The sequence below is a fragment of the Pelecanus crispus genome, chromosome 3, assembly GCF_030463565.1.
Source record: "Pelecanus crispus isolate bPelCri1 chromosome 3, bPelCri1.pri, whole genome shotgun sequence".
NCBI classification, from domain to species: Eukaryota; Metazoa; Chordata; class Aves; order Pelecaniformes; family Pelecanidae; genus Pelecanus; species Pelecanus crispus.
Genome location: NC_134645.1, coordinates 46,613,912 through 46,636,413, shown reverse-complemented (window position 1 = coordinate 46,636,413; position 22,502 = coordinate 46,613,912).

The following is a 22,502-nucleotide window of genomic DNA, read 5'->3' as shown; positions in this document are numbered from 1 at the left end:
ATTATAATTACACCTCGGTCGTCCTCCATCTCCTCTGCGGGGCTTGGAAACCCCTTGCCAGCCCTCCAGGCGAGAAGATCTGTAACGCTGAGGTCTTCCCGCTGCTGTACCCGTACCCGAGGGGGCTCAGGCACTGCCATGAAATCCTAGGCTGGTTGGCAGGACCAAGAGCAGGCACTAGGGCAGGAGGTCAGAGGGGGCCAGCCCTGCAGCACGGGCATCTGGGTGGCTTGGCCACTCAAAGCTGGGGCTGGCTCCACGGGCTGGTCCTGTGCGCCTAGAGCACCCAGCGGGATGTTTGCTGTGCCCCCAGGTTTCCCTGAAGTGGATTACTTCCAGGCAGCAGCACAACGTGTCGAGGGCACCGGCAGTGCTGGGGGGTGAGTAGCCAGTAGCTGGCCAGCCGGGTCTCGTTATTACAACCTTCTCCCATGCTTGCCGGTGCGTGCTGCTCCAGCAGGGAATTGGTGGGCCAGTCTGGCTCACTGAATCTCTGCTGCTTTCCAGTTTCAGCAAGGTCCCCAGCCCTGGGAGCTCCCACCTCCAGGGACATCATCAGGTCGCGACCACCAAGAGCCAGGAGATTGTGGTGCTACCCTGCTCAAACGCCCGGCCCCAGCGGCCTCTGGGCAGCCAGGATGGCCCAGCTGATGGGGCTGTGGCAGCAGCAGGTGACTTTTCTGCCTGGCTGGGCTCCTGCTGTCCCATGACGCCTCTTCCCAGCCCAGAGAGGTGCAAGGGAGCCAGCTGGGGGAAGCTGGAGGCTGTCGGCCAGTCTTGAACTCGGTGGGGTCTGGGCCAGGAGTCCCATGGCCCCTTTCCCACGAATGGGGTTGGGGGAAGGAGACCCGTTACCTCCCTTCACTTCCTGGGGTACTGGGCTAACCACGCGTTTCCCTGTCCTCTTTGGGGCTGGCACAGGGCTGTCCTGCGGTGGCCTTGCCTTGTGACATGTCTCCATTCTGCTTCAGAGAATGCTCATGGGGCTGGGCACAGGGAGCAGCAGTGGTCACCCAGGGGGTCCCCTGGGCTGTGGGACAACAGCTGCCAAGACGACTACGGGCTGGTGGCCAACAAGAGGAGGTCCTACTCCTTCACCTCAGGTACGGCCCTGGTTTCACTGTCACTGCCAGGAGGTGGCACCACTGCCCTTGTCCCCACAGACACCGGAGGGCAGGTGTGATGCTGCTCCAGCACCCACCCAGCCCCACATCCCTGCGCCCTGGGCTGCAGCCCCCCCACTCGGGGAGGGCTCTGGGGGGGCTGGCAGCACCCGCTGGCACCCTGCCCTCCCCCGCTGACTGCTCCCTCTTGCAGCTACCTACCAGAAAATCACACCGGTGGCCGTGCCTAAGGAGCCGGTGGAGGCTGGGAGCAGCTACTCGGTCACACTGTACATCGGGGAGCAAGCGCCGGCCGTGCCACGGGCACGCTGCCACTCCTTTGTGGCCCGGCCGGGGAGCCCGCGGGACACGCTGGGGGAGAAGACCCCTGGCCCTCCTCGCCCCAAGAACAAATCTGTCTTCAAGAAGTTCTTCGGGAAGAAGGAGTGAGACCCAGCTGAGGCGGGAGAAAAGCCCCAGCCTGTCCTTTATCCTCCTCTTGGGTGCCGTCCCTGGCCCGGTCTCCGCTCCCACCACCAGCTCACCGCTCGCTGCCTCCCCGGGGGAGAGAAGCTGCGGCAAGCGCTCTGCTCCATCCGGCCCCGGGGCTGCACCGCGCCCCAGCCACCGCTGCCCCCGGCCTCAGCCCGGCGCTGAGCACCCCTCCTGCCCGCCCGCCGGTGCTCTCCCGGGTGCCGTCTCGCTGACACACAGCACAAGCAGGGGTGGGGGGTGGTTGTTTTTATTAAAAAACAAACAGACGCTTAGTCTGGGAGCTTCTTCCTCCAGCAGCACTCGCCGGCGCAGGAGGAGAGGGGCTCTGCAACATGGTCCCTGCTAAGGGTTGGGGGAGCTTCAGATGAGGGGACCCCTGCAGCGGGTTTCAGTCCTGCCTGGGGAGAAGCCTGAGCTGTCTGGTGCCTTTCACAAGGATGCTTTGTCCCGTGGTTCCTCTGTGCCTGCACGCAGCCCAGCTAATCCCATGGGGCACCTGGGCCCTTTCCTCTGCCACCTGAGCTCTGCAGGGAAGCCGCTGCGGGTAGAGCAAATCCTGCTGCCCACACAGCGCTGCCAGGCCTGCCCTTCCAATCTTGCAGGATGGCCACCGGCCCAGGTCATAGCAGGCGGATGCTGCGTGCCATGGAAGGGGCCAGGGGAGCATGGCCAGACCCCCAGGGCTTCCGGCATTCCCAGATATTTTGCAATAACTTCACCAGGCTATGCCGGCTTCAGCTGCCCTGGTTTCTGCCTGCGCTGGGAAGGGGAAAGAGCAGCTGGCCCAGACTGCCCCCAAGCATACACCAGCCCCGGGGAGGAGAAGGGGAAGTTTCCGGGACTGTGGGTAGCAGGACCTCTCCCCAGCAGGCTGCGAGGCTTGGCTGCACACATCCGTTACCTCCCCATCCGCACTGTGGGGCTTAAAATAGAAGTGCTGGCTGCAGCCCAGCTCTGCAGCAAGGGCTGGGAGAGGAGAAATGTGGGCGCGGGGCTGCTCCTGCCACCCCTTCTCCCCGCTGTGGCATCCCCGGGGCTGGGGACAGGCAGCGAGGTGGAAGTGGGCATGCCAGTGTCACCTGCACAGGGGCTTCCTTCGTGATCCCAAGGAGGGGGTGGGAGGACATGCTGGCAAGGGGTGCTGCCTTGCAGGTGGGGGGGGCTGTGCTTTTAGTGCTCCCCCTGCACCTCCTGACCCTCAGCTTGGCTCCATCACTCTTGGCTCTGGCACCTGTTTTCCTGCGGCACTGAAGCTCGGCTGCCGGCGCTGCCTTAATGGGAAGAGGTGGGAGGGCGGCTGGAGCTGGGGGGGCATGCCCTGGGAGGGGACCAGCCCCCTCCGTCCGGGGAGGAGGCCGAGGCATGGCATTCACGGCTCTGGCCGCACATACTGGGAGAGCAGCCGGTGGGCAGGCGCCAGTTCATTCCTGAGCAGCTGAGGGGCCCGGCAGAGGGGGCAGCGGGTGCAGGGCGCTCTGCTGAGGGCCCCCCCACCGGCCCAAGGGGGCCGATGCAGACGCGCAGTGGGGTGGGGGTTCAGCAAGCATCCTGCCATGGCCCAAGTCCAGCACAGCAGCGTGGGGTGACCTGTCCCACCAGAGAGGTGACCCCATCCCAGGGATGATGCTGGTACCCACAGCACCCCTCTCGGTGCCCAGGGCTGGACCCTTTGCACGGGCTCTGTTGTCCGTCTGTCCTTCCCCGCGCTGGCACTTGGCCCCACTGCAACCCGCTTACGACTCCTGCTTGCAGTTCCTATGGCAGAAGCCACTTCCCCCCCCTGCTAATCCACCCGTGCTTGCAGCCTCCACCTGCTGAGCCAGCGGGAGCCGTGCTCAGCTGGCCCCAGCCAGTGCCAGGGCTCTGAAACCCGCTCCGGCTGCAGAGCTGGCGGGACGGTGGAGCCTCTGCACCCCAGTCCTGCTGCCGCAGGAAACCCCGACCCCACTTGGCACCAGGCAGCGAGGAGGCTGCAGGCAGCGAGGAGGCTGCAGGCAGCATCAGCTGGCACCGGGAGAGCTGAGCCCTCGAGGTAAGGGCAGGGTGCAGGCAGGGGGGTGAGCAGAGCAAGCGCTGTCCCTGCTGTGCCTTGTTCCCCCGGGTACCAGGGAGGGGGTCCGGCTCCAAGTCCCCCTCTGCCGAGCCAAGGACTTGCCCCCCCCGTTTTGGCTGCACGGCACTCCTGCCGCAAGGTCACCCTGCAGCCGGGGGCCTGTGCTGAGCTCCCGAAGCCATCACCCACTGCCTCTCTCCCCCACCCCGGCGGGACAGAGGTCTGGGACCCCAACCAGGACCCGGGGCTTTCCAGTCCCGTGGCTGCAAGGAGGGTTCAGAGCCCGGGGGGGCAGCAGTGGTGGGGCTGGCTGCCGGCACCCTGCCCTCCTTGCCTGCGCAAACTCGCAGCAGGGCGATGCCCCCCTCCCGGGGCAGGGGGCCCCGGGGCAGGGGCCCCAGGAGGGCGCAGGGGCAGCAGGGCCAGCCGCCTGCTCCGGGAGGAGGGGAGGCACTGGGAAAAGCCGGAGCACCGGGCATCCCCGTGCCGGGTCTGCGGCAGCGGGGCGACGGCAGCAGCATCCCTCCGGCAGCTGGGGGTGCTGCAGCTGGGGGGGGCCGGGGCAGAGCGGGGGTGCGAGGCAGGGGTGGGAGCAGCGGGCTGCGGTGCCGTGTCCGCGCCGTGTCCTTGGCGTGGCGGGCAGCGCGCTAGGACCTGGCGAGCCCCGGGCAGGCACTGCAGGCAGCGCGCTGCCCGAGCGCTGCGGGACCCTGCCTTGGCAGCACGGCGGGAGGGAGCCTGCCAGCTCCGGAAAAAAAACATGTAAGCAAGCGTGGCTGTGCCCCGGGGCACCCCGGGCCGGGCAGGAGCTCTGTGCGCTGTGTCCCGGGGCAGGGCAGGCCGGCCGGAGGGCGGGGGGGGGCCGCCGCAGGCTGTAAACGGGGTGCGGGGTTAAGGGGCCGGGGCCGGCTGCCGGGGGAGCGGCTGGGGCAGAGCGGGGGCCCCGGCGGCGGCTGCGCTCCCGGGGAGCCCCGGCACCCGGCCCGTGGCAGTGCAGGGCAGCCGGGGTTGGGGTGCTGGGGAGTGACAGGCTGTCCGACGGGTGTTTTGACACCCCCCCACACACACACTCCTGCTTGCGCTGGGTGCTGCTGCCTTCCCCTCCCCCTCGGCTGGGCAGGGGACCCGTCCCGGGAGACAGGGCTGGCACCAGGACAGTGCCGTGGGGCAGCAAACGCCTCCCCCCTCCCCAGCACCAGCCAACTGGGTACGGTGTTTGGTTACCCTGCCCGTGGGGATGGCACCCCAGGACTGGCACAGCCACCTCTGCCGGCCCCTGTCACCTTCTTGTGTCAGTCCCGGCCTCCCTGCCCTGCCAGTCCCATATGTTCCTGTACGGCCCCCGGGGTGCCTGTACCACAGGGGACATGCCAGGGAGCCCTCCCTGTTCCTGGAAGCCCTGGGGCTGTGTCACCCCTCGCCTCCCTGCCGGGACTTCTTCTGTAGCCCCATCTGCCTCTCACAGGCCCTTTGTCCCCATAGCCGGGTGCTCTCCCATGACCCTTTCTATTTGTAGGCTGACTGCTGAGAGCCAGGAGCCCGCCCTCGGCCCTTGCACCATTTCCCATCCAGCTCCTTTCTCCCCAGGCACCATTCCCCAGCTGCCCTCAGCGTGATTTGGCCCGATGCAGAGGTCCCGGCTGCCCCCGGGGCCCGAGGCTTAGCCCGAGGCTTGTTTGCAGGAGCCTGACCTCGCTTGCAGGGGAGAGAGAGATGAAGGTACAGGCAGCACAGGGTTCATGGCATGGCCCTTGCCCCCGCATCCGTGGTGCCTCTTGAGGTCAGGGCACTGCTCTACTGCCCCAGTAAAGGTCTCACGTGAGAGGTGAGAAAAGAGGGTCCCCACCGCTGCTCCTATCCCTCCTGTGCCCTGGTGCTGCCTCAGGGAGGGAGTGGGCTCTGTAGGGGCTGCAATGTATGGGGAAAGTTAGGGAGCAAGGGAAGCTGGCATGGCTGGGTGGTAGGAGATAGTGAAACTCATCTGTCGTGGTCCCCAGGTCCATGAAGGAAAGATGGTGGAGGAGCACGGCCACGTGCTGCTGCTGCTGGCCTGCTTGCACTGTGCTGGCTGTCTCGTGCACAGACATATAAGGAGCCCCCACTCCCTGCCAAGAGTGGCCGGAGTGTCCTGAAGCTGAGCTGTACGGCACTGGGAGCAGCGGGACGGGGGACACGGGCAGCAGCGGCAGAGCAGCCTGTCCTGCATCACAGCAGGCAGCCCTGACCTGAGCTGCCAGCAGCAGCAAGCCACTCTGGGGCTTACCAGGAAGCCGGGCTTTTGTGGAACTCTTTTTCTTCTTGAGTAGCCTGGCTTTTTGCAGGGATCCCAGCATGTCCATGACTGCAGCTACAAAGCAGGGCCAGCAGCAGCACAGCACCAGCCCTGCTGGGCACCGTGCAGGAGCTCAGCCCTACTGCGAAGCTTCCCAGCTCTGCAATCCCAGGACACAGCACTAGCAAAAGCCAGGTGGGGCTTTTCCACCAGCTTGCACCCAGTGGAGATGGCAAGTCCTGCGGGGAGAGCGGAGAAGGCAGGGAGTAGGTGATGCCTGCAGCTCCTCCTCAGAAGGGGGGTCTTTGTGGGAAGCCAGCCACTGCTGTTGTCAAGCCTGATTTTCCCCTTCTGGCTTGTCAGAAAGGGGATTTACTGGGTCTGGGTCTCAGTGTTAGCAGAGCAGGCTGTGTTTCCCCAGAGACTGTGAGTCCCTGTCAGCTGAGGATGGATGTGTCGAGTCAGCCTCAGGCCATGAGCCCCTGGGAAGGTAGCGCCAGGAGCCCCTCTTGTCCCTATGGCACTTGGCAGAGGCACAAGGATGCTCCTGGCTGCCTTGTAGCCCAGGGCAGCGGGGAGAAGCAGGCAAGCTGCCTTCTGAGAAGTGAGCTACGCTGAGGAGGTGCACCTCTTGCTTCTTATCCCATCCCTGCGAAACTCAGGGCTCACAGGGGACGAGCCAGGACCCCTTTCTCTGTGGCCTGCAGTGGATCTGCAAGCACAGCCCCGCAGGACAGGTATCGTGATCAGGGCGACTGTCACTGTTTTGTGTCCTCATGTGATCTGTCCTGGGTGACAGCAGGACCCTGAAATCTGCTTCGCAACACCGTCCCTGCCCTTCTGCATGGTATGTTACCTACAGGCAAACGCTGCCCTGCTCCTTTTCACAGCCTTCAATCCAAGAGCTGGAGCTTCTGCCCTTGGACTTCCCTGCTTACCCCCCAAGATTTCCTGGCTCTTGCTCATCCTCAGCCGTGGGTTAACTCTGCGGCACAGCCGTGGGTTAGCACAGCACACACAACAAGCCCTCCGAATCGCTCCCCACGCTTTGGGGAGCCTGGTCCCACTTTGCGCACGCAGCTCCCAATGCCAGTGATGCCCCCATCTCCCTGCTCCGGCCCACCGCCCCCTCATCCTCACAGTGGGCCTGGGGTCCCGGCGCTCGGGCCCTTGCTGCCCTTCCCTACCCCCTGCCCGAGGGGCAGCTTGGGGTGCTTCCCGGCTCAGAAAGGCCAGATCCTCTCCCACCAGCCATCAGCTCCCCGCTTTCGGGAGCACGCCACTGCTGCGCTTCCCGCTCCCTCCTCTGCTTTCCCCCCCTCCCTCCCGCATGCCGCGGAGCCGCTTAAGCCTGCGGGCCGGCTGAGCCCTTCCCCGTGGGCGCCCCGTGCTCCCCGGTCACGGGAGGGGGCCCGCAGCTCCCCGTGCCCGCCGCAAGGGGGCAGCGCCGGCCCGCGCGCCTCCCGGCGATGAGTTTGGGGGTGCTCGGCTACCGCGCCGGGGGGGCCGGCACAGCCCCAGCACAGCCCAGCACAGCCCCCAGAACAGCCCAGCACAGCCCCAGCACAGCCCCCAGCACAGCCCCAGAACAGCCCAGCACAGCCCCCAGCACAGCCCAGCACAGCCCAGCACAGCCCAGCACAGCCCCAGCACAGCCCCCGGCACAGCCCCAGAACAGCCCAGCACAGCCCCCAGAACAGCCCAGCACAGCCCCCAGCACAGCCCCAGCACAGCCCCCAGCACAGCCCCAGCACAGCCCCCAGCACAGCCCCCAGAACAGCCCAGCACAGCCCCCAGCACAGCCCCCAGCACAGCCCCCAGCACAGCCCCATAACAGCCCCAGCACAGCCCCAGCACAGCCCCAGAACAGCCGCAGCACAGCCCCCAGCACAGCCCCCAGAACAGCCCCCAGAACAGCCCAGCACAGCCCCCAGAACAGCCCAGCACAGCCCCATAACAGCCCCAGCACAGCCCCAGCACAGCCCCAGAACAGCCCCAGAACAGCCCCCAGAACAGCCCAGCACAGCCCCCAGAACAGCCCAGCACAGCCCCATAACAGCCCCAGCACAGCCACAGAACAGCCCCAGCACAGCCCCCAGAACAGCCCAGCACAGCCCCAGCACAGCCCCCAGCACAGCCCCAGAACAGCCCCAGCACAGCCCCAGCACAGCCCCAGAACAGCCCCAGCACAGCCCCAGCACAGCCCCAGAACAGCCCCAGAACAGCCCCAGCACAGCCACAGAACAGCCCCAGCACAGCCCCCAGAACAGCCCAGCACAGCCCCAGCACAGCCCCCAGAACAGCCCCCAGAACAGCCCAGCACAGCCTCCAGCACAGCCCCCAGCACAGCCCCATAACAGCCCCAGCACAGCCCCAGCACAGCCCCAGCACAGCCGCAGCACAGCCCCCAGCACAGCCCCCAGAACAGCCCCCAGAACAGCCCAGAACAGCCCCCAGAACAGCCCAGCACAGCCCCATAACAGCCCCAGCACAGCCCCAGCACAGCCCCAGAACAGCCCCAGAACAGCCCCCAGAACAGCCCAGCACAGCCCCCAGAACAGCCCAGCACAGCCCCAGAACAGCCGCAGCACAGCCCCAGCACAGCCCCAGCACAGCCCCAGCACAGCCCCAGAACAGCCGCAGCACAGCCCCAGCACAGCCCCAGCACAGCCCCAGAACAGCCCCAGCACAGCCCCAGCACAGCCCCCAGCATAGCCCAGCACAGCCCCAGCACAGCCCCCAGCACAGCCCAAGCACAGCCCCTCTGGGGTCAGGCAACTTTGCAGCAATAGTGGGCAGGGGCCACAGCACCTTCCCTTTGGGCTGACTCTGCCAAGGCCCCCCCCGGCAGCATGAGTGTGGGGCACTGCAGGCTCCCAGCGGTGTCCCCCAGCCCCACGTGTGAGGGCCCCCCCCCCCCCCGGGGGGGTTTCTTCTCCCCAGGCCGTATTAGGACATCTGCTGCCCACGGGTGGACGCTCAGCTTTGCAGGGAGGCTGAGGGAGGGAGAGCAGTCGCTTGGGTGATGATACCCGGCGGCAGGGCCACTGGTAATGGGTTCGGCCTGCCCTTCTTTTCATGTCTCATGGTTGCGCTCTGCCAGGTGGCCTGGGGGCTGCATTTTTGGCTTGGGAACCCGTGGAAGCATGACTGGCAAGGAGGGGAGATGATGAACGGCTGGTACTGTTGGAAGCTGTGGGAAAGAGCCCTCCTGGAGACCTCCCTGGGGGATGTTTGGGAGCATTCAGCCACAGCTCCACCGCCAATTCGCTTAAGGGGGAAAGCACGACCGGACGGGCTTAGTCTCCCAACAGGATTTAGTCAGCCGTGCCAGACGTTTGCACAGAGCTGCATTCCTCCACGCCAGCCAGTGACTGTAGGGCCGGGCACAGACTGGGGGCCAGCACGGCCGTGAGAGCTCCTGGGGCTGTGTTTGGAGCCCTCGTCTCTGGAGGTGGCCTTGTGCCATGGTCCCCGTGGTGCCACTGGCCACAGAGCCCGCCTGGGGAGCGGGCTGGCTGGGAGAGCACCGGGTGCCTTGCCCCTGCCCTGCCATGCAGGGTGGGCAGTCTCTGGCCATCCCTCGGGGCTGGGATTCAGCCATCCTCCAGAAAAGCTTCTTCTGCCTTTTAGATGGTGCTTGGAGATCCAGGGAGCTGCTGGGCACCTGGCTTTGCAGGGGCGTAGATGGGCTTTGCAGGGAGGGGAGAGCGGGACCACACAGCGGCTGCCACCCCCCTTCCTCCTGCCAGGTTCCTTTGTTCCCAGCTGCCCGCAGCTCCCCCGTGGCATTCTACGAGGGTGGCTGGGTGCCAGCCGGCTCCTTCCTCAATGGCTCTGCTCCGTCGCAGGAGGCTGGTGCTGCCAGCCAAGGAGTAGGATGTGCCCCTGGCACTGCTTCAGTGGGCCGGATGACCTTGACTGTAGTGTGGCTCCCCCCGCCCACGCTGGCTCCACCCTCCGCCCTCCGCCCAAGGACACCTGGTGTGAGACCATGACAGGGCGACACTGGGTGCTCGGACTGGCCTGTGCCCCATTTCTGAGTGCCATAGGGTGTTCCTGCCCACCGCTGTGCCGGGGGTTAACCCTGGCTCCTCCAGTATGAGTGGGAGCCTGCGCTATATGTCTTGAGTTTACCCAGGTCTCAGCTCAGCCGCCGGCAGGTGGAAGCTGCCTGCTGGGGGGTAACGTTTCACCCTTGGCTGGTGGCTGCACGGCTGTCACTCAATAACTAGCCACCCAGCAACTCTGTGGCTAATTGGTGTCATTAAGCAGTAAATGCTTGTAAGAGCAAGCAAATGGGCAGCTGGAGCTGAGGAGAGGGCAGCAGCCATGCAGGGAGGGAGGGAAGATGTGCAGGGTGCGGGGAGGGAGGCAAAGGGATGGGAATGGAGGAGGGAGGGATCGCTGTGGGAAGGATTGTGCCCAAGAGCTGGCGGGGACGGGAAACCCTCAGCAGTGGCTTGGACAGAGGGGTTTGTATGGCCCCCCTCCCAGCCTGCCAGCTGGGTGATGCCCCGCATCCCAAAGATGCTGCTGCCCCACAGGGCACCAGGTCCTCCCCTCCGGCAGTCTGAGAGGGGCTGGAGCTTGACTGGACCCCACTGCCCACGCCAGCCCCTGGGGGCCCTGTGGGTGCCCCGGGCCCCTTGCTGAGCTGCGCCTGCCTGGCGGACAATGGGGTTTGTTTCTGCTTGCCCAGCTGGAAAACACCCATGGCCCCACCACCGGGCTGGAAGCACTTGGGGCCGAGGCCCTTCCCTGCCGCGTCTCCGGGCCATTTGCTCACCAGAGCTGTGAGTGCCGTGGGGGTAGCAGCGTCACCCCATTGCATCTCGGCGTTACCAGCGAAGGGGATGCTGAGCGTGGGGAGGCGGTGGGGCCGATCAGCAGCAAGTGCCTCCCTTTCCCCTGCCTCTCCTTGCAGGTTTTCACCCAGAGCTGCTCCTGTGCTGGCAGTGAGCTCCCGCTGCCCTCAGCCCACTAGTGAAGAAGTCACAGGCAGCTGCCTGACTTTATCCTGGCAGGTCGGGTTGTGTGAGGAAGCAGAGGGACGGCAGGGTGCTGGAGATCTGTGTGGCTCCCTGCGAGCGGTGACGTGCCCGGCTGGATCTCCGTGCCACGGGCAGAGCTCCGGAGGGAATCGCAGCCCGCTCCTTCCCCACCTCGTCCCAGGCAGGCTCAGGCCATTCAGGTGAGCATCACCTCCACCTTGCCACCTCTCATCCCGAAACACAGGGCAGGGCACTGAGGTCCCAGGGGGGGTCATCATCGGGAGCCCCACAAGCAATGACCAAGGAATTCCCACCCCAAAAAGGGTCTGCCAGCAGCTCTGCAGCCAGCACCCTGCTCCGGGGTCAGCTAGGGCCAGCGCAGGAAAAGCAAAACTAAAACGGTCCCCGAGCCATTTGCTGATCTCAGCAACAGGCTGAGATGCTTTGTTGACTATCAAAGCGCCCAGGATCATTGCAGTCTCATTATAACTGGATTCCCAGGAGCCTGTAGTGCTTTTTTCCCCCCCATTGGCTAATAGGTTAATAACCTGCTGGCACTTGACAGAGGTCCAGCATCTTCTGTGTTTTCCCTCCACGTGACTGATTAAAATGCCCCTTCTCCCGCCTTTCCCAACCCGGCTGTGCTCCACTGCCTTGTCACACGTGCAGAGAGTCGGATACGGCCGCTAATCTGCTTGCCACCCCACTCCTGCCTGCCTGCTGGGCCTTTTAAGCAGACTGGCTCTCTGTTTCTCTGCTCCGTGGTGCTGAGGGCTGGCGCAGAGGCTCTCTGTGCTGAAGCCACCCATGCCTTCCTCGGGGATGGGGTGGGCAGTGCCTGACAGAGGGAAACGCTGTCGCTGTGGGTCATGCTTGCGAAGGGAAGGGCGGATTTGCAAAGGGAAGGGTGGATTTGCAATGGAAAGGCGAGCTGGACGGCGTGCAGTCCCCCAACCTCAGCCCTGCTGCAGGCTGATGGCCTCGCTGTGCCTCAGTTTCCCCTGCCCCTAGTACAGGCACGTTAGAGGGGAGGGGAAATCTCATTGCAGAGGGGGAGGGCTGGGGAGTTATTTAATGTATGGTTGCAAAGTGCTTGCTAATCTCCAAGGAAAACGGTTGATGTGGGTGCTAAGTGTAAAGCGTCCTGGAAACACTCAGTGCCTGCAAATGCTGCCTGGCTCCTCAGGCCCTAAAACTCAAATATTGCCCAAGAGGCATGGAAAATATTCCTTCAGCTCATATGATGCATTACCCACAGCCTGGAATGAATCTCCCTTTTTGCTCTTGCTTTCCAAACCAGCTGTTTGTTTGCTTTCCCCTGTTGGATTTAATTGCTTTAGCTGAAGCAGGGAATTGCTGCAAGGGGGTGGGGGGGGAATGGCTTTTGTGAAGGGTTTGGCAGCAAGCGCCTCTGAAGGAAGAGCACTTTGCCTGTTTGTTCTGCCTGTTACACACTAGTTTTGAGCAGAGCGTACAAATTGGGCTCCAGGTGATGGTGTCGCAATGCCTGCAGCACACATTTGAGGTTTCAGAAAGAAAACTCGAAGGGCTGGGCAGCTTGAGCCTCATCGTCCTGTCCTTGGGAGCATGTCCGTGGGCTCCCAGCCTTATGTAAGGGAGAGGCTTTGCTGGATACCTTCCTCTGGGAAAGCAGGGCTCTGCCTTCTACCTTTGCTCTGGAGAGCACAGCAATCTGCCAACAGCAGCAGTGTATTTTGGCACCGTATTTTTGGTATTTTGGATGGAGAGGGTGGAAGAGCAACAAGCCCCTGGGCCCTGCTCAAGGCTGCCTTTTCTCCTTGCCCAAATTACACAGGGGAGAAAGAGCTAGCTCTGTGTGTTGTACTGGTGTGGTACAGTGGTGGGCCCCGTACGGGTGCTGGGCAAAGCACCAGCTGTTTCCAGTTTGGAGCAGAAACTGTTTCCATAGCTGTTTAGTTCTTCTGGGAGGCTTGTTATTATACCTGCAAAAGCCAAGACGATAACATGAGAGTCACTTGGGAGCAGAGAGCTCTGCAAAGGCAACACGTCCCAGCAAGATGAAGTGAGGCAGCTTGGCCCTTCAGCAAGGGCTCGCGTTTGTGGGGTGGTGAGTTGTCACCGGCCGTGCGATTCGTCACCTTCCCTCACAGAGGAGGTGTCGTCCCCCCGAGACCGCACGCTGGCATTGGTGTCACGCAGCCCAAGGACCGTGCTCTTGAGGGTGGACGTGCTCCCCGGGGGGGCTGAAGTGCCTCTCCTGAGATGAGACCCTCCGGTGAAATCTCCTCTGTTCTGCACCAGCCAGGGCTGGATTTTAAAGGATGCTCTCTCCCAGCCTTAGCTTTTTTCACTCCATGGTGTCTTGCTCGCTCCGGGTCTCCTGCTTGCCCGAAGAAAGGCATCATTAGAGCCCGTCATGCAAGTCGGCGGTGGATGGGAGCGCAGGTCTGCATGCAGAGAAGCAGCCGGAGGCCTGCACTGTAGTTTGAAGCTGGAAGCTGCCTTTTCTTGCCTCCCCTCGGGTATGCTGCTGGCCTCCTGTCTGCCTGCGGTCACCAGCGGCTGCAACGCTCTTCAGTGCTAATGGATTTCAAACCCCATGTCTCCACTGAGAGACAGCTCTACTGAGAGATGTTGATTCCAGTGCTCGGGAGCAGCTGCGCAGACAGGACCAGAGCTGTGAATTAGAGAACATTTAATCCCATACTTTGGGGATGGTAAGTGCTACGCACCCCGCTGCTGAAAGCCTGGGGTGAGGCAGCGGCTATACCCACCCCATCCTGAGATGGAGACTTCCTGGAATATCCAGTCAAAGGTAAATTTTGTGGTGTTTCTCCTCCCGACAGGGTCTGAGGCTCTTAATGATACTGAGAGCCTTGTCCAGGCTTCCGGAAGCGTGGTGGCGGTTCAGCTGGGCACTGCCAGTCTGGACCCTGTGCTCAGGAGTCCCTGGGAGATTGGTTCCCGCAGCTTATATAGAAAAATAAAATTATAGCAATGCTCAAATTTTAGCCTAATGCTGCTGAACGGCAAGTGTGGACATCTCGAGGGGAAACACAGGGCCCCAGGTGCCGCAGCATCAATGTCCTGGGGACTTCCATGGGGCTCATAGGGCTCTGTGGGTAACAGCATGACACATCTCAAAGCTAGAGAGGAGGTGACGTGAGATGATGTCCCAAAGCAAGCAGTCTTGCTCTTCTATTTTGCTTTTTTTCCCCCTGCCTGTTTTGGAGTGATCTTGGTTCATGTTTTCTCTTTATGCTGGGTGGAAGGAAGGAAGGAGGAGAGGAGAGGAGAGGAGAGGAGAGGAGAGGAGAGGAGAGGAGAGGAGAGGAGAGGAGAGGAGAGGAGAGGAGAGGAGAGGAGAGGAGAGGAGAGGAGAGGAGAGGAGAGGAGAGGAGAGGAGAGGAGAGGAGAGGAGAGGAGAGGAGAGGAAGAGAGGTTTTACCTTGTGTTGCAGCTCACTCAGAAGATCTTCCAGATCGGAAAGGCATAGGGAAAGTAGGCTGAAGAAAGGCAGGCCCGGGGCTTGGATCTGTCATTGCCTGGGAGATGCAGCAGGAGCTTAATTGGAGATGGGAGCTTTTAAATTTAATTTGAGCTGATATGAATCTTACATTTAAGATGAGCCCCATGTCTTATTATCTGACAATATTGTCTGCTGCTCACTTCATGTTGTCAGTGCACCCTGCTATCTGACCCCAGAAACCCGTAACTGCAACACGTGTATACCATCAGTGCGGAGAGATCCAGCGGCAGAGGCTGCTACCAAGCAGGACAGCGAAGAAGTTGCTTCCTGATGGTGACTCTCCGCAGTGTCATCATCATGTCTCAGAAAATACTGGAAGCTGTCCCATCCCTGTCCCTGCTGCCTTTTTCTCAGGCTTTGGGGACTTTTTGCTTACCCGGCAATGTTTTGCAGGTCTGTCTTAAAATACAGGCTTGTGGCTTGAATTCTGCAGGGAGATGGGTGTTGGAGATCATCTTGCTGAGAGATAGTGAGGATGGGAATCTGCCAGAGCATTTGGGGGTGTTTTAACTTCTGATTTTAATTTCTAACCCAAACTGATCGCTGTCTGCAGAGAATTTTCTGAGGCTGTTTATTAATGGAGCAAACGCTGTCGCAGTCAAAGCTGTTGCAGGGACTTCCTGGTGCTGCTGGTGCGGTTGCAGAGCGTGGGTGAACGGAGAGAGACAAGAAGGGCCCTGTGCTCCCGGCGGAAGCGCCTTGAAACACCAAGCTACGTAAAAAAGGTTTCTACAGACCGTTTAACCACCCGGATATGAGGTTGAATTCAGGCGCACTCCCCTTTGCTGTGGGACAAGGTACCCCAAGTCCTGCTTGCACCGTGGCACTTAAGCAAAACAACAGGGTGTTACCACAACGGAGTAGATATCTATTCCGGAGAGATAGGAGCCTGGAGATGGGCGGCCTAAACAAAAAACAGCTTAAAGTCCACGCCTGCCCTTTGGATGCTGGATACACGATACATATATCCTCTGGATACAGGGGAATTGCTAAATTTCAGGGGGGTCTGTGCATTGCCTGCCTTCCCGAGGAGCACCACCATGAATGTACAGTGCTAAAAGCTGTCTTCAATCCTCTCTGCAACCCAGGATAGGTGCGTGTGCGCATATATATATGTATATATACCCCCATATATATACACACCTGTATATATATATATTTAGACCCATAAGTGGTGACTGCCAGCAGAGAGGGTTTTTGTCTGGATTAGGATGCAGCGTGGGGGACAAGTGGTGGACCTAGCAAACGGGGCCAGTCCACACTCGGTTTAGAGCCATAATATAATGTATAGCTCCCTTTAGAGCGATTCATGCTTACTAATGTATGGGTATTAATGCAAACCCGGGGCTGGGTGCAGCTCGGGAGCGTAGCAGGGGCGTTGCTCTCTTTCCACCCGTGCTCTGCATTGCTAAAGCAGCCAAACCGTGGGCTGGGAGCTTTTCCCGCCGGCTGTGGGGCGTGGGGATGCGGGGAGGCGCGGAAAAGGGGGGAGCCAGGGGCGGGCAAGCCCAGAGAGGGTCGGGACCAGTAAGCGGCGTGGCGCGGCGTGGAAGAGCGTGGCGCAGGTGGGTTCACCCGTGGGGTGGGTGCCGCTGCCCGCGGAGGGTCGCGGCGCCTTTAACCCCGTTCTCTCCCCGGGTGGGAGTCGGGGGGGGGGGGTGGGGGAATTTGGGGAAACCCGCTGTTTCCCCACGCGGGAACCGCGTGGCGCTGAAGGCGGCAAAAAGAGGAGGAGGAGTCTGCAAAACGGAGAGGGAGGAGGGTGATTTCCCATCCGCGTCGGGGACAGAAGGCGCCAGAGCTGGCAAGGAGCGGGGGGCAGCGGTGGGCGCCCATATTTAAGGTATTGGTTCGCAGTTGCTGAGCTTGCAACCCCCCCCCCCCCACGGCTCCCCTCGGTGGGAGCCGTGGGGGGGGGGGGTTGCAAGCTCAGGATCCAGCGCCGCAGCGTGGGGGGGAGGCGGCGTGTGGGTCGCGGTTAGGGGGTGGGGTGTGTGGGTAATGCATAGATGCTGCTTTTTGTGGTGTGTGTTTTCTTCCTCTCTGCCACGCACGGCAAAAAAAAAAAAAAAAAAACCGAAAACCCAAACCCTTTCGTAGTTACTGCTGGGGGCGGGGGGAGAGCATGCTGGTTTTTGGGGAAGCGAAGCAGAGCGAACCAGCCTGGGGTTTTGGGGCAGGCTGATGCTCTGATGCCTGGGATGCAGGACTTGACCGAAGGGGGTTTGTGCAGCGGTCCTCCGGCTGCGGGGATGCGCATCTCCGCCGAGCGCTCGTGTGCGCGCACGACAGCGGCGGCTGGGGTGTCACAGCCGGGCGCGCGTTGCAAGGGCTCGCGGGACGGCACGTGGGCCGGGCGCCACGTGCTGCCAATGCCAGCAGTGGGGCAGAGTCCCCTTGGCTGGCAGCAACGCCGCTGGGCCAGGGTTGCTCCGGGTCCTGCTCAAGAAAGTGCTCCCAGTTGGCTGTGGGATGCTGCAGAAGATTTCAGTAAGCGTTTCTTTCCATTTCCAAGCAAACCAGCCATGTTAACGGAGAGCCGGCTCTGGGCAGGAGCGCCGAGAGCTCCGTGTGGAGCCCTTTTGTGCTGTCCTCCCCACCCCTGTATTTAAATCTGAGCCACTAGTTAAATCTGAGCCTCTCACCCCTGCTAGGTGCTAATACTGTCAGACCAACACAGTCCCTGCCTGTACTCACCAGAGCTCCCATCTGCCTCTCGGGAACAGGCTGTGGAGCTGTGGGCTGTGTGGGAAGGCAGCGGCGGCCAAGCCCTGGGGCTGTGGGATTGCAGACAAGTGAGCCTGTATCCTTGAGCCCAGTAGACTCCCCGGAGTTAGGGGCTGCAGGAGGAATTCGTGCAGCTGTTGGCCACAGCTGGATGCGCTTCCCAGCTGCAGGAAGCAGCCCGACGGCCCCTCAGTTGCCTGTTGCGAGCTGACACAATTGAGGGACTTCTTTGAATGCCGACATGGGAAATCCCACTCCCCTCCTGCACCGCAGCCCGGCTTGGCGGCATCGTTTCCGCTCGCTGGCCCCTGTGATCTGTGGGACAGCCTCGGGCTCCCTTGAGCCTGCCTTCACTGCAGAGCTGTCTCAGGATGTGGCTAGGCAGGGATGCTTTTCTTTCGGGTTTGCTGATTGTCTGAGTGCGGCTCATGGGCCACTGATACAGTGTCGGTGCAGTGAGGATGCCACACGTGTGTCCTCCAGAGCATTCTTCCTCCCGCTGTTGCCTTTTGCTCCTGGAAAGGACAGGTAGGCTTGCTCTTGGCTCACCGAGAATGTCTTCACAGAAGAGGGGTGCTTTCTGTATGGCACCGAGGGCTGTAACATAGGCCTCAGGAGATGGTTTGCAGAGTGGCTGTTGCCCCTCAGCTAGCACAGATGAGAAGTGAGGGCCTACGCTGTACCAGGCACCTGGAGTGAAGAGGATGAAGCAATACACTCAGCCTGAACCAGCAAATGTAGTGCCAGCATACAGGGCAGTGTGACACCTCCATTCTGCAGTTGTCCCTCTTGTCCCTTCCTCCTCAAGCTGCGTAATTTACTGGCATCATTTCCCCATCATGACATCCCTGCTCTCATTATCTCGGGCTGGGAGGTGTTAATGAGCCTCTTCCTCTTTGAAGATGAGCCATGGGCTTTGTTTTTGCCCTGGCCTGACCTGTCTCCCTCCTTGTTGTGGGCTGGGGGTAAGCCAGGGCACAGAGGACAAGGCACCCATTCACCCACTCCCGCGCTGCACCTTCCTCTCCCTGCCTGGCTCCGCTCCCAGCTCCGCTGGCAGAGGCAGGGCTGGGGACCAGCCCGTCAGGCCAGAGGGAGCCTGGGAGCACCCGCCTGCCCTGTCCAGATGGGAAGGCACCGGGCATGGGCTTTGGGAAGCCAACAAGGAGCCTCCGGTGCTTCCTGTAGCACAGATGGAGATCGCAGTTGTTTTCATCCAGCATAACATCCAGGTCCTTGGCAAATGTTAAGGAAGCTGCAACACCCGCTCTTATCAGCAGAATGCGGTTTGCTTTGTGGTCCTTGCCAGCTCAGTACTAACTCCACAGTGCAAACTCTGCTCAAGTCCCTGCGCCTCCCTGAACCCCACCAGCACCTGGCTCTGCCCTGTGACTGGGGCTGCTGGGGCTGTAGGGCCGCGAGCTCTCGGGGTTGCATCTCCGTGCTAACTCATACTCGACTGCCAGCCAGCTTTGTAACTTCATTGCTGATGCTGGTGGTGTGAAGAACATCGCTGTTGTGATATTTTGGTCCTGCTCTGGCTTGGAGCAGGTTTTTCCCCAGTCTCGCCAATCCCTGAGAAAGGGGAGTCTCAAAGCACTGGTCATGCACCATCCGTGACACAAATCGGTGAGCCTGGCATTCTGGGTGCAGTGCTCAAGACTCTTTTTCAGCCTCTTAGTTAAGCCATGGGTGAGCACAGTCAGGCTTCATCTCCAGGAAGCTGGGTTTTTCTGAGGCCAAAGGGGAGCAGAGTCCTATTGCCTGCCTGCCGGCTCATGCAGAAGAAGCCAGCAGGAAATCGGGGAGATTTCCGCAGAGCCTTCTTGCCTTCCCACCACAGCACTGCCAGTGGGATTTACTTTAGTTCATTTCCTTTAGGACTTGTCTGATGGGAAAGCACCTCGCTGTGAAATTTCAAGCTGGAAATTCATGGAGTGAGTGGACCAGGAAGCCGCAGAGGGAGGAGGCAGGCAGGGGCTGGAGGTGAAGACCGAGGCTGGGAGGGACGCGGCTGGGTTGGGAGCAGTGGCGGGACCGGAGGGTTGTGCGGTCAGCCCAGCGAGCAGCCCACTCCAGCTGTGTACCAAGGCTGAGTCACAGCAGCAGCAGGACTGGGTCATCAGCCTTGCTGTGCCGAGGGCAAGCCATCAGCTTGAATGCGTACCAGTGCCCCCAGACTGCCACCGAAATGGCCCCAGCCTCCTGCAGGGTTGCTGGGGAGAGGGGCGTCCCGCCTGGGCCACCCCGCTTGGCTCCTCCCGCTGCTGCCCATGCTGCGGCTCCGAGCATGGTCCTCACCCTTGCCTGGTTCATCACACCTAGCGCAGCCACCCACCGACGCCACGCAGGGACAGGGAGCCGATTTACACCTGCAGCCAAGGGCTGGCTTGCCTGGAGGAGCTCAAAGGTGGTGAGGGCTTTGGGGTGGGCAGCCCCGTTTGAGTTTTGCTACAGGTTTGCTCCTGGGGAACCCTCATGAGAGGAGCTCCCTCCTTTGAGGCTTGGGGATTACCCCTGGAGAACAGCTCGGGGAGGCGGGAGGGACTGGTGGCACAGTTCCCTTCTTGGTCCTGGCCAGGGGCTCAGGGCTGAATGAGCTGCCTGCCCTGCCTTCGACAGGCCTTGTCTTTTCCTGGCCTCAGGACCAAGTTGGAGGCAATTCTGGTTTTTTTCCTGGGATATCCTCCCGTGGATCTGTGGATGAGCACCCTGTTGGTATTTGCTCCAGACGGGACCTCTGCCCCCTCGGGGAGCCTGCTGCTGTGGGGTACATGTGGGGAGCACAGTGCTTTCAGCCCATCAGGGTTTGTAGGTGTTGGGCTGCCGCTGAGGACGGCGGCGTTGGGTAGGTCTCCGCGCCATCCTGATGAGAGCGGGAGCATTATCCATAAACCATGGGAGGAGGCAGACCAACAGCAACAAAACCAAGCTATTAAGAAGCGATCTACCTCTCCCCTGCGGCTTCTTCTTCCCGTTTTCACACCCTCGCCTCGTGGCAATCCAAGGCTGGTGTGACCGCGTGGTGGACCACATCAAGGAATTGATCTGCCAGCTTGTTCCCAAACAGGGCTGTTACCCCGCAGGCAGCGGGTGCAGGCTGCCCAGGCGAGGCAGGGCAGGAGCTGTGCCTCGCAGGGGGTCGAGGGAGCTGCCGTAGAGCCCCACGCTCCCCCTGTCTGGGCTCTGCAGCTGGGCTTGCTCCAAAAGAGGAGCCTTTGACCAGAAACAAAACGCAACAGCACTGAATTGCCTGGCCGTCGATAAACAAACACAAGTCATCCGCCACCCGCTGTCCCTCCCTTCCTTCCCCTGTGGCTGGGAGGGGGATGCAGTGTGCCAGAAAGGGATTGCTTCAGCAGGAGTCAGCCCCTGGGCTCCCTATCGGCTGGCATTGCAGTGTGAGTGCATTGCCATCCCAGCGTGTTCAGGCGCTCCGGCAAGCTCCGGCAGGACACCTTGCCGGATGGCCAGCCCACTCTGACGGAGGCTGCGGTACCCTTGGGTCTCCCAGTGGGGAGTCTCAGAGCTGCCCTTGTCTCTGCTCCCCAAATTAACGCGGAGGAGTCTGGGATGCTGGCGGAGCCTGCAAGCTGACGCCAGCCTCTCCAAAGCACCGTTTCAGCACGAGCAGAGCGCTTGGGGGCTCTCAGGTGGGCTCTCCACGCCTACCTGAGGCATCCCTGAGGATGCTCATTGTCCCAGGCAGCCTGGGACCTTGTGGCTGTGGCACACCGAGTGGCGGCTGGTTGCATGGATGTGGCTGCATCTGCAGGTTGGGATTTGGAAGGGATGTGACTTGCCCCTTCCTGACTTGCGGCCAGTCTTATTATTGTTGGTCATGAGGGAAAGTCTGTTTTGCTGGGATTTGGGCAGACGCGGGGGTGAGCTCCCCACCTCCTGTTGGCTCTCCCTGCCTGATCCTACTCACATGAAAGTTTTCCTGTTTGCTGCGGGTTAGCCGAGGCCAGTGCTGAGAGCGGGAAGTTTGGGCTCTGACTTATTCCCTCTGAAGGAGGTGTCCGCCTTGAGCCTTGCTCTGGCTCCACATGTGAGACCTTAATCCTGCCAGGGTATTTGGGGAAGCTGAGCTATTCAGGGAGGAGGGAAGGGGGTGCCAAAGGTGGTGTTTCCGCCCTGGGTGTTTACTCCAAGTCCTTTGCTTGCTCCATGCCACTGATGGCATGCTGCCACCTTGGCTTTCCATTTCTCAGTCCACAGACTGTGCGCTGCCCACACGGCTTCTCTGGAGCTGCCGCAGAGCGGGGACGTGGCAAGCCCAGCTCTCAGCAAGCAGCATCTTCCCCTCAGCCTAATTTAAAATCAGCTGGGAAATGTGCAGGCGTGTGTGGCTCCTGGAGTGCCCCCAATTCCTAGGACTTGTGGGGACAGCTTTGCCCTGCCGCTCGGAGCTGGCTGCAACTTTGGAAATGACTGGCTTTGGGCAGGGTCCATGTGGGGGGAGCAGACCCAGCCAGGGAGGGCATCCACCCCTTGTCCCTCCTTTTGTTTCTGGGGATCGTGAGGTGCCCCTTGGCTGGGACAAAGAGTGTGTGGGGGTGTGACAGACATGCCCTGTCTCCTGGAGCGGAGCCGCCATGCCCCTGTCCATCGTGAAATGGCTGCATTTAGCAGCTGAAACCAGTTCGGGGTTTGTGAGATGCTGCGGCTGTCCGAGAGCAAGGGGGATCTTGGCAGGACAGGCAGCTGGCAGAGGGACCGTGTGGGACCACGGCAGATGCCAAAACCTGCTTCTGCGCTCGCCATCCCCTTTCTCAGTAGGGCTGTGGACATTTCATGCTGAAAGCAGCAGTCAGCCAGGGCCGCTGTTCCTGAGTTGGTGTACAAAGGAAAGGCTGCTTGGTCTGTGGGGACCCAAAATAGCCCTTGTATTTCTGTCCCAGCCACCGGGTACAGCTGACATGCAGAGGACGGAGCCAGCCTCGACAGTGGTTGGCCCTTGCACGTCCATCCCAACTTCTGCCAGGGGGCTGCTGGTCAGCGGGGAGGAATCGCCCCTCCAAATTTTGGGAGCTGGGGGGATGGTGACGCCAGGGGAAGATCATGTTGTTCTGGCTGTGGTTTCACTCCTCCACCCCCCTACAAGATTGGAAGCAGCTGTGCAGCCCAGCCCAGCCTCCAAAAAACTGCTGAGTGGTGGCAAAATTATCTCTGCCCTTGTGCCAGCCACCTGGCAGGGCTGTCAGCCTGCTGCAGCCCCTCTGCCAAGTCCTCTGGGTGCAGGGGCAAGGCTTGCTCTGTCCAGCCCTGGGGATGCTCTCCCACCTGCTCAGGGGGCTCAGGTGAGGGGGTAGCGCGGCCCAGGTCCATGTGGTTCAGCAGCTCC